The sequence below is a fragment of the Apis cerana genome, unplaced genomic scaffold (genome assembly GCF_029169275.1).
Source record: "Apis cerana isolate GH-2021 unplaced genomic scaffold, AcerK_1.0 Chr0_AcerK, whole genome shotgun sequence".
Taxonomy (NCBI): domain Eukaryota; kingdom Metazoa; phylum Arthropoda; class Insecta; order Hymenoptera; family Apidae; genus Apis; species Apis cerana.
This window is the reverse complement of record NW_026893558.1, coordinates 3,948,297-3,958,842: the sequence shown is the minus strand read 5'-3', so window position 1 is coordinate 3,958,842 and position 10,546 is coordinate 3,948,297. Positions and strand designations below refer to the sequence as shown.

Genomic DNA, 10,546 nt, shown 5'->3' with positions numbered 1-10,546 from the left:
GAATCATAAATTTTATCATTAAAGCAAAAAAAAAAAAAAGAATTTAAATATTCAATTGTTTATAAAATAGTAAAATAAATCCCTAATAAAATTGTTTGTGTTAAATAAAATTTTCTATATTTTAATTTATTAATAATTAAATAATAATGACTTAATGTTACTGTAAATCTTACCTGGAGAAATTAAAGTAAATGAATTTAATAATGGAATTTCTATTGAATTAAAAATTTAATATTTTTTGGTGATCATAATATATCAATTCCAATTTCATATTTGGGAAAATTGATGTATGAAAAAAAATCAAAAAAAAAAAAAAAAATACAAAATATATTAATTCTAAAATAAGTAAAATTATTCTAAATTTTTAAAAATTAATAATAAAAAATGTATGTAATCCTTTATAATAAAATATTCTATCTCGAATAATATCACAAAATCAAAATATTATAATTATAAAGTGGTATTAATTATATTTAAAATTATAAGTAAAAAAATTGTTCTTGTTAATTCAAATAATCTAAAAGATAAAATAATTGGTCATGGGCAATTTATGATTACATTAAATGAAAAGTTTTTCTTCATTATTTATTAATTAAAATTCATTTGATTCTGAAAAATATAAAATTAAGAAAATTGAAAATACATATCATTGAATAATTGATATAAAAATTTCTAAAGTTAATAATGTATTTTGAATTAATAAATTAATTGGAATTATTGCAATAAAATTTCTAATAAAAATACCTAATAATGTTAAAATTAAATGTCCTGAAATTAAATTTGCTGATAATCAAATTGATAAAGTTCATTGATAAAGTCAAATAATTAATTTAACTAATTCAATAATAACTATAAAATTAATTAAAAATATTGGAGAGTCTTTATTGGAAAGCATTTTTTTTATCATATACTTCATATCAATCTTCTTACCAATACTTACTATTTTATCTCGTTCATCTTGTTACATGATACATTGATATTAATGTTCTTTTGATATACTTAAATCATTTTCATCTAAATTAATATTCACAACTAAATTCTTCTTCTTGTATCTTATTTGGAAAATGCACAAATGAAACATAAAAAGCATAAAAATGTACGCAAATATGTTTGTAATTAAATATTAAATTATAAAGATTATAATCATAGAAGAATAACAAAAATAACAATGTTTGATTCTGTTTGTTTTAATTTTCTAATGAAAAAAGAAAAATGAATATTTTAACCTGATGGACATTTAATCCAAGCTTAGTATTTTATTGCCATTATATTTTCAGATATATGTTTTACCGAAGGACCAAAAGTATTCCTATATCTAATCCAATCAAATTTCTTGTTCCGTTTCATTACTTACATTTAAAAATGATAGAATAGAATAGCTGTAAAGTCATGCTTCTGCATAACATTTTAAGGCTGCCTGTGTATTCTGACAGTGTGCAGTGTCAGACAGGCATATTGGATGAATTTTTTCCTTATAAAAAAAAAAAAATATTTATATATTTATTACATAAAAGTCAGATGTTAATATTTGACTTATTCCAATAATATATATAGAGGTTAATTTTTAATTTTATGATTTTATGAAAACTTACACGACATTTAAGAACACTAGAGTCAAAACTTTCTTCACCACTTTTACAAGAAAATACAATGCATTCTATGGATTCTATGGATTCAATGCATGCAATGGATTCTAATGAAACACGAGATGACATTACATTACAAATTTTTGCATTTATTAATGACAATTGAACAAATCCACGGATCTTTCGACCTTTATCTCGATTTTATCTTCTACAGAAAAAAATTAAGGCAATCGTGCCCGTAATAAGGTTACGTGTGCTTCGGAATTGATGAATTTTCTTTATCCACATGATTCTTTAAACACTGCGTCATAGAATTTGTTTTTACAAGACAAATCACGAGATTAGACCATTATAAATTCCACATTGTCGATTTCCACGTAATATAGTTAAATAACATTAATATAGACAATTAAATCTTATTTTAGAACAAGATATATTTAAAATGGATTATTATTATTATTATTATTATTACGAACGTTTATCAATATATTTAAACACCAAAATTATTATGAATTTAAATATTTCTGCATTATTATAATTCTTCGTATTCTAATTATATCGTATAATTTTAAAAAGTATAATCTTCAAAATAACAAAACTATGAAAATTAATATGGAGAGAAACTATATGTGAGATTTATATTTACGTATGTTCTAAAATTCTATTATATAAACAATTGTTATAATTGTTATAATTGTTATAATTTTATAATACAAATTGGTAAAAATATTCCACAGAAAAATAGTTAAATTATTTACATTTTCACACTTTCAAATTAAATAAATAAAGAAAACTAAAACACTTCACTAAGCACTTATTTAATATTTATTGTTTCAAATCATTGATTTCCTTTTTTTTTTTTACTGTCAAATTTTCGACATTCATATAGGTTATAATCATTAACGTTACGTGTTATTACGTATTATTCTTAGCAATATTTTGAAATTATGCATTAAATTTGTTTACATTTTTATAATTTATACTTCACATCGTATTTTTAAATATATTATTAATATATGTATGTGTATATATATACGAATATGATTTATGAAATATAAATTCACGGAATATCTATTGGAATATAATTAAACGTGACGGCAAAAAACGACATTTAAATTGAATATTCTAAACGTATTTTAGCTGTTCTATAACAGCATTCGATTTAAAGTATTATATATATATTTACAATATATCAATCACATTATTATAAATTAATAATGTGTCACACCTGTTCACAATATTATTTTAATTATTTTAATTATCATAAATTTGATATATATTTAGTTTTAAAAAATTAATTAACAAATATATGATATCATGAATTTATTTATCGAACAAATAACACAAATATTATCAGATGATATATATGACATTTTTCATAAAAATATAAACTATTTATATTATCAAAAATCTTTATCTTTCTTTACTTTTCACCTTTATAAAAGGATACAATATATGCGTACTATATATGCACATATATATATATACACATTGTATTGTATACATTCACACACATCTATACATATATAAACACATAAAATATGATCAGTCTTTAATTTTTTTTAAATTAATTTAAATAATATGTTTGAACGAAATACTTCTTTTAATGTAAATATGTAAATTCATTTTGCATAAAATTTATTTATTTTTTAATTATTAACTTGTTAATAAGAACTTTATATGTACAGTTAATCGCAGAAGTTTTCATTCACTTTACACATATTGAATTGAATTCGTGTTATCGAAATCAACGGTAATTTTGTTTTTATGAAATATTGCGAGTATAATAATATGAAACTATTTTTTTATTATAGAACATCATTTCAAAGCAGTGAAATTAATTTTTCAAGTTTCAACATTATTTTTCTTTCTTATATAATTTCATGTCGTAATTATTCAAAATAAAATAAAATTTTAAATTATAAAATATTTAAGTCTATCTCTATCATCGGAGATAAAAAGAAGTATATTTCTAGCAAAAATTGTATCCAAAACATGGAAAAATGAGAGTTTATTTTACATACTCAAAGAAATTTTTTGTCCAAAAATAAATTATTCTATACATAACTTTAATATATTACTGTATGTTACTATATAATTTTCATTGAAATCAAATCTTTAATAATAATTCAATTTCTTTATAAGATAGTATAAAAAAATTTGTATGCCTATACATTAAGTTACAAATAAGAATTATCAAACTAATAGTAGTAATATCAGTAATCTAAGTGCGTAACATAATTTTTTAGATAATCCAATAATTTATATTATTACATTTTCATGAAATGTGTGTGTGTGTAGCTTTACTGTATATTATCTGTTTACATATATACGTATACATATATATATGTATGCACATATTATGTATATGTATATATATATGTTCGTTTCAATCAGTTTTTTCAGCTTTTCCATTTCTTTTCCTTCTTATGTATCAAATTATTTTTTTAAATTGTTAGCACTATATTGCATTTCCTTCTTTTTTTTCTTTTTCAGTGGTTCTAAATGCTTGGGAATAGTGTTAAGAAAGATATCATCAGATTTATATTTATTATTTTCGCTCATAAATTTATCTTCAATTTTTTTCTGACTCATTCGTTCAATTACATATCGCTTATCATATTATTTTCAAATTTCTATCATTTTCTAATTTCATCATGCCAATCTCTATCATTGAATATATGTAATATATAAGCATTGAATATATGTAATATATAAATATACAAAAATATATTAGATAGATATCGTATTATTTTTTAATAAGGAACGATAACATACAACTTCAAAATTTTCAATACTGTGTAGTAAAATTGTAGATTCTAAATTGTATTGAGTTGTTAAATCCAAATATAATCTATTTCCATCTAAATTTTCAACTGTTAAAGTATCATTTCGAAAACTTGTGTATCTGCATCATCCGTAGTTAAATTATCGAAATCTAAAATTTTATTTAAGTAAAATGAATTTTTCATAAAAATATTTCATCTTCTCCAATCTTCTAATTACTTCCAATGCTTACTATTTTATCTTGTTCATCCTGTTACATGATACATTAATGTTCTTTTGATACGCTTAAATAATTTTCATCTAAATTAATATTCACAACTAAATTCCTCTGACATCTTGTATCTTATTTTAAAAATGCACAAATGAAATGTTAAAAGCATGATAATGTACCATAGCGTACGAATCGCTTGCCGCAGAATAACCAGCCAAAATTGAGCATAAAGATCAACGTTTCCCGCTTGTAAAGTACGCAGAAAACTATATTTGTCTCCTTTATTTTCAGAGATTTACGTTTTAATTAAATACTAAAAAAATACAGTTAAAAAAATACATTATTCATAAAATTCTTAAATTTTTTTCTTTATACGATCGTAATATATGAACTGCTTGTAGAGAAGTAAACGGCCAAAATTGAGTGTAAAGAGCTCCTCTCGCTAAGGGATTTCAAAAGTTATATATTATAGTCGTATAAAGATGAAGAAATTTTGGATTCCTTATAATTCGGTAATCTCTTATATCTTTCGTTATACATGTATTGTATCGTTTTTATATTTACTACATATTTATTCAATATATGTCTATATGTATATATGTATATATATATACTACACATTATTCAATATATATACGGTTTTTTCGTCTATTTGTGCATTGCTATTGTTATGCGTATGTTTATATCGCGTTATGTTATATTTATTATGTTATTATTATATATATATATATGTTATATATCTTTGAAATATATCGGAATATATGTATTTAAACTTGGATACTTAACGATGATTTAATGAAAATGTTCTTCTTCTTATTTGTATGTATATACGTCTTTTCTGTATGTGTTCGTGTATAAATATGTATATATACGTATGTATATATACGTATGTGATTAATGTTCGAATGTATATCACTATTATTATATATTCGGTATATTTATGTTACAGTATATTTATTATTATTATATATATATTTTATATTTCCAAAGTATGACGGAAAATACATTTCCTTTTAGTTTATGTATATATCGTTCCTGTGTGTGTTTATGTATATATGATTTTTATATGTGTGTATATTCGTTAAAAATTATTATTACATACCTACTATATTTATATCGTATTATATTATGTTATATTCCTACTATATTTATACATATATATCGTTTTAATTCTCGTGTGTCTATATACATATATATACCATTTTTGTCTGTCCGTATTTATGTGTTTCTTAATCTTTCTTATACGTAAGAACTTAATACTTTAATATAATAACGTTAAAACTTTTCTCGAGGTATCATTTTTATATATCTATTACACATGTATTATTCGAATAGTGTATGTGTATGTATATCTTAAACGAATGTATGTGTGTATATGTTATTTTTGTGCGTTTGTATAGCGCTGTATCGTTTACTTACTATATTTATATTACGTTGTATATACGATATATTTTCGGAAATACAGTGGTTTTAAATATGAAATTTTTTCTTTTTATCTAAATATAATACGTAAATCCAGGAACGTAAAGTAACGAATGAAAATATGTTTTCTTTTTATCTTATGTATATATATAGTTTCTGTATGTATCTGTATATGTATTATTTCTGATGTGTATGAATTTGTATATGTACTTATACGATTTATATATGAATAGGTATATAGCTATAATGTAACTGTAATATAATAAAATAGTTATATATATATGATTTATGTATTATATTATTATTATATATCCAGAGATAAAGTGATTTTAACATTACCTAATTCTAAAGATTTCAAAATTTCCTGTTCGTTATACGATCATAATGTAGAATAGCCAGCCAAAATTGAATGTATTATTATCTCAACAAGCATGGGTTTCGAATACCATACTCGTATGAAGAAATTTTGGAATCCTTAGAATTCGGTAATTTAAAGATGATAAGATGATTCATTGAATATAGTAGAGATATATATAATTTTTGTTATAATTTCAACCAGAAAAGATTGCCATTTACACTAAATTTTCTCTAGTTATTCTATGATAAACGTTTCAAATCTATTGTCAAATAAAGATGGGAAAATTTTAGAAACTTTAATTGTGTATTATTAAAACGGTTGTATCTCCGAAGATAATAGAGATACATGCGATTTTTTGTGCAGATTGTAAGCGAGAAATATTACACCCAATTTTCGCTGGTTATTCTAGGACGAGCGACTAAAACACTATCTGTGTATAAAAAAAAGAAAATTCTGGAATCAATAGAATTTCAAATTCTATAATCTTAAAATCGCTTAATCTTAGAATATAACAAAGATATATTATGAATAATCAATTTTGATTAAAATTGTAAAAATACACACGAAAATCGCTGTTATGGCGAATTCGCCGTCATCGAAATTGAAATCAGAGATACGATATCTAACATAAACTCGCATTATTATGTCAAATTCTTCCATGAAAAATCAATTTGTATGAAAATTGTTAATTTTGGTCAAGAAAAATGATTATACGCCTAATATAAATCGAATTCTAAATCGAAAACGTTCAGAGACACGTTATCCAATTGTCGCCCCGTTGCAACAAATTCAGCAACGAGAAATAGATTTCGATAAGTTATGTTCGACTGTACTGTGTATATATGTACTATGTATATATGTATATATGTATGTACTATGTATATTCCGGGAAATTCGATTTTTGTGCTTTCCTTCGCATAATCGGTAACGTAAGTGATGATGTTGTATTCTGAACTTGTGAATATCTGTTTGAAACATCTTGGATCGAAAGGATTGATCGCATTCCATCTAAATATCCGCTTCACGCTCATATTGGAAGAAGAGAACATGCCCAAGATAACCATTTTCTTCGGTTTCATGCCGAAATCATGAATCTTCTTTCTTGTAAATTCATTTCAAGGTTCTTATCGATAATATAATTTTCAGCTACTGCTTAAATAAGTGAAAATTACTGCCATCTGAATGTTCGAGAAGATAAAGGATATTTCTCCTGATATAATTCACACAGACGATTTGAGAACGATAGAACGATACTGACCGGAAGCCATGCCGTAGACGAAGATGGTTTTCGAGGCTGTATCGAATACGTATATGACTACACCTTTCTGTCTTGGATACGTATTCTAAACGAGACTTATTGGTTGTGAAAAAGAGAGAGAAAAAGGATTAATTAAGTTATTTCTATGTGAAGAATTCTAGAGAGCACTAAAGGATAATTTTAGGAAATACTGTGTATATAATTTTCAATAGGCTTAAAAATTTTGTAAAAAATTTGTGGAATATATATAATTGTGATTGTGGAATGTTCTAACTTAAAATGCAAAAATGTTAATAAGACTTTATAATTAAATTTTTTTAAATATAATTTTTTTTAAATGTGTTTAGTTTGGCGGAATAAAAATGTTAGGAAGAACTAAGAAATGATTCTAAAGAAATCTAGTAAATAGTATCAATACAATAGTATAATAGCCAATAAATTTTTCAATACGTTTATATTGCAATATAATTATATTAATGTTATAATAAAATATTCCAGTTTATAATAAACAAGTATTATTTTCGTAATAAAATTTCTCTTAAAAATAATTTCAATTAAAAATATAACTTAGATTTGAATCATGTTTTTTCATCAATTTATTATTTCAATTTTATCGTTTAGAAATGAAAATTAAATTTAAATATTTTCGACAAAATATATGCTAGGGAACGTTAGGAAGTGATTCTAAAAAACAGAATCTAGATTTTTTGAACTATATTTACATGAAATTTAAATAATTTTCAACAAATTTGCATAATTTAAATTAATGTTACGATTCTAATATTTGAAAAAGAGAAAAAAAATTCAAACAAATTTAGATATTCGTAATATTCGTATTTCATTTCGTAATATTAAAATATTTAAAGTCAGTTCTACATCATTTCGTTGTGTTTTTGGAATGTGAAATGCGATCGCACAACTAATCAAGCAGTAATCTCAATTGAATATCTTGAGAATCATGATTGAGCATAAGCATAAAGTCCATTACGTTAGTTCATTTAAAATTACTGAAACAATATCCACGATAATGACAATTTCGATCTCATTAATACCAATGATATACAATGATGTATATCTCACATATTAGAGTAATCATTAATTTATTTTCATTTTTAAAAATCTAAAGTTGTATATTATTTTATCAATCTTAATATAACAATGTTAATAATTAGAGAATTTTTATAATTATTCAAATAATAATTCAATTTCGTTTGATTGTTAAAGATAAAAGTATCTCGTACATATCAGTTGAAAGCATAAAAAGAACAATTTCTCATAGAACGGTAGCTATTATTTTACGATCACGTTCAACTTTGGATATGTTTAATATTTAATTTCAATTCCAATATTTACTATTAATGTTAAAAATTAAAACCAATAAACTAATGATATCTCACTATAATATATTCTTAGTATTTACTTTAGAAAAATATATCTTAAAGAATGATGTCTAATTCTGCAAAATTGAAATTTAAAATAACTAATTTCAATCCTATCATTATACCAAATATAATATATGACAATAAACGATGTTATAAATAAAATCTATAAAAAGATATCTATAAATCATGTCAGAGTTCTCTACCACAATTTTTCTTATTACTTAATTCCATAAGGTTTAAAGAGCAAATGTTAAAAGAAAAATGAATAATAAATATTAAAATCATGTTAGATGATTTCTTTTAACATTAAACTGCTATGAACACACTAGTAATTAACATATAATAAACATGCTTCCAACGTGCATTACTATACATGAAATGGTAAACAAAAGAGGATAATTATAATTTCAATCATATCAAACACAAATAATAGTAAATTATTCTATTTTTAATAATTGAATTTGTTTCTGGAGTGTATTATCAATACTTCTTATTACATTATTACTATGGATTTAAAGAACACTTAGATTAGTTGTTTCTCGTGGATTTCTCGTGGAAACAGAAAATGAAAGACAAATTTCATCAATATATTAAATTTCATCATATATTAAATAATGATAAATTACCATAAAGCAGGTTATAATCAATAACTTTCTGTAAGATACATTACTAATACAAAAAGGGACTCTTTTTCTTTTTATTCTAATTTCACTTTTTCCGTCTAAAAATCTATTTTGTGTATTATTTAAAAGTGATCGCAATTTTTTATTTTCGGTGATCTTGATTTCACAAAAGATAGTCATATCTTGTCTTTCTTGTGCTAATATCAAGGAATTTTGCAGGACACTTGTGTACAGGTTCATCCAACTATTTCAATATATCGAATATTCTAAACAACATTCTGAGGATCCAGATAAAGACCACGTTTTACAGAATCATGTAGGTTTCTTCTTCCTGGAAAGATCAGCAATGATAAGGGATCAGACTAGTTTCGTTGTTTTGCGCTTCCTAAAAAAGTTTTTCTGGAAAGTTTATCTATTTTGAATCTACATTGAAAATTGAATTTGCTCGAAATTAATCAGATCTAATGAACATATTAAGCCAGTTAACAAATATTAATTGATATAAAAAGAAATTAATAATCTATAATTTGTCTTTATATACAAACATTTTTAAATTTTTAATTAGAATAATAATAATTTTTTCTATTATAATGCAATCTTTTGCTTTTCTTTGTTATTAATTCAAAAGCTATAATGCTATAAATATCAATAGCATAATTTCGTTTATATCAATAGATATTGGATATAAGAATTTTTCGTAGTTATAAAATTCTAATTTAATTTTTTAATCAATTTCTTGAATTTAAAAATTAATAGAAATTAAAGATGCCGATATTAATTTCAGTTTTAATTCATTTATTAATAAATTTTTCATTAAAAGAAGAAAAAGAAAATTTCTTTTAAATTTATAAAATTTTAACCTAACTTTTCTAATTTTTAAATTAACTAACTTTTAAATTTTTAAATTTACAGAAAATAT

General features: G+C 22.7%; 1 long non-coding RNA gene across 1 annotated transcript; it reads right to left on the bottom strand.

Moving 5' to 3' along the window:
- Positions 1–1,095: 1,095 nt before the first annotated feature.
- LOC133667543 (uncharacterized) lies at positions 1,096–2,239 on the bottom strand. Its single transcript, XR_009833232.1, has 2 exons — positions 1,593–2,239; positions 1,096–1,471 (listed from the first exon to the last, which is right to left on the bottom strand). It is a non-coding gene; the product is annotated as an uncharacterized LOC133667543 (long non-coding RNA).
- Between the last annotated feature and the right edge of the window lie 8,307 nt (positions 2,240–10,546).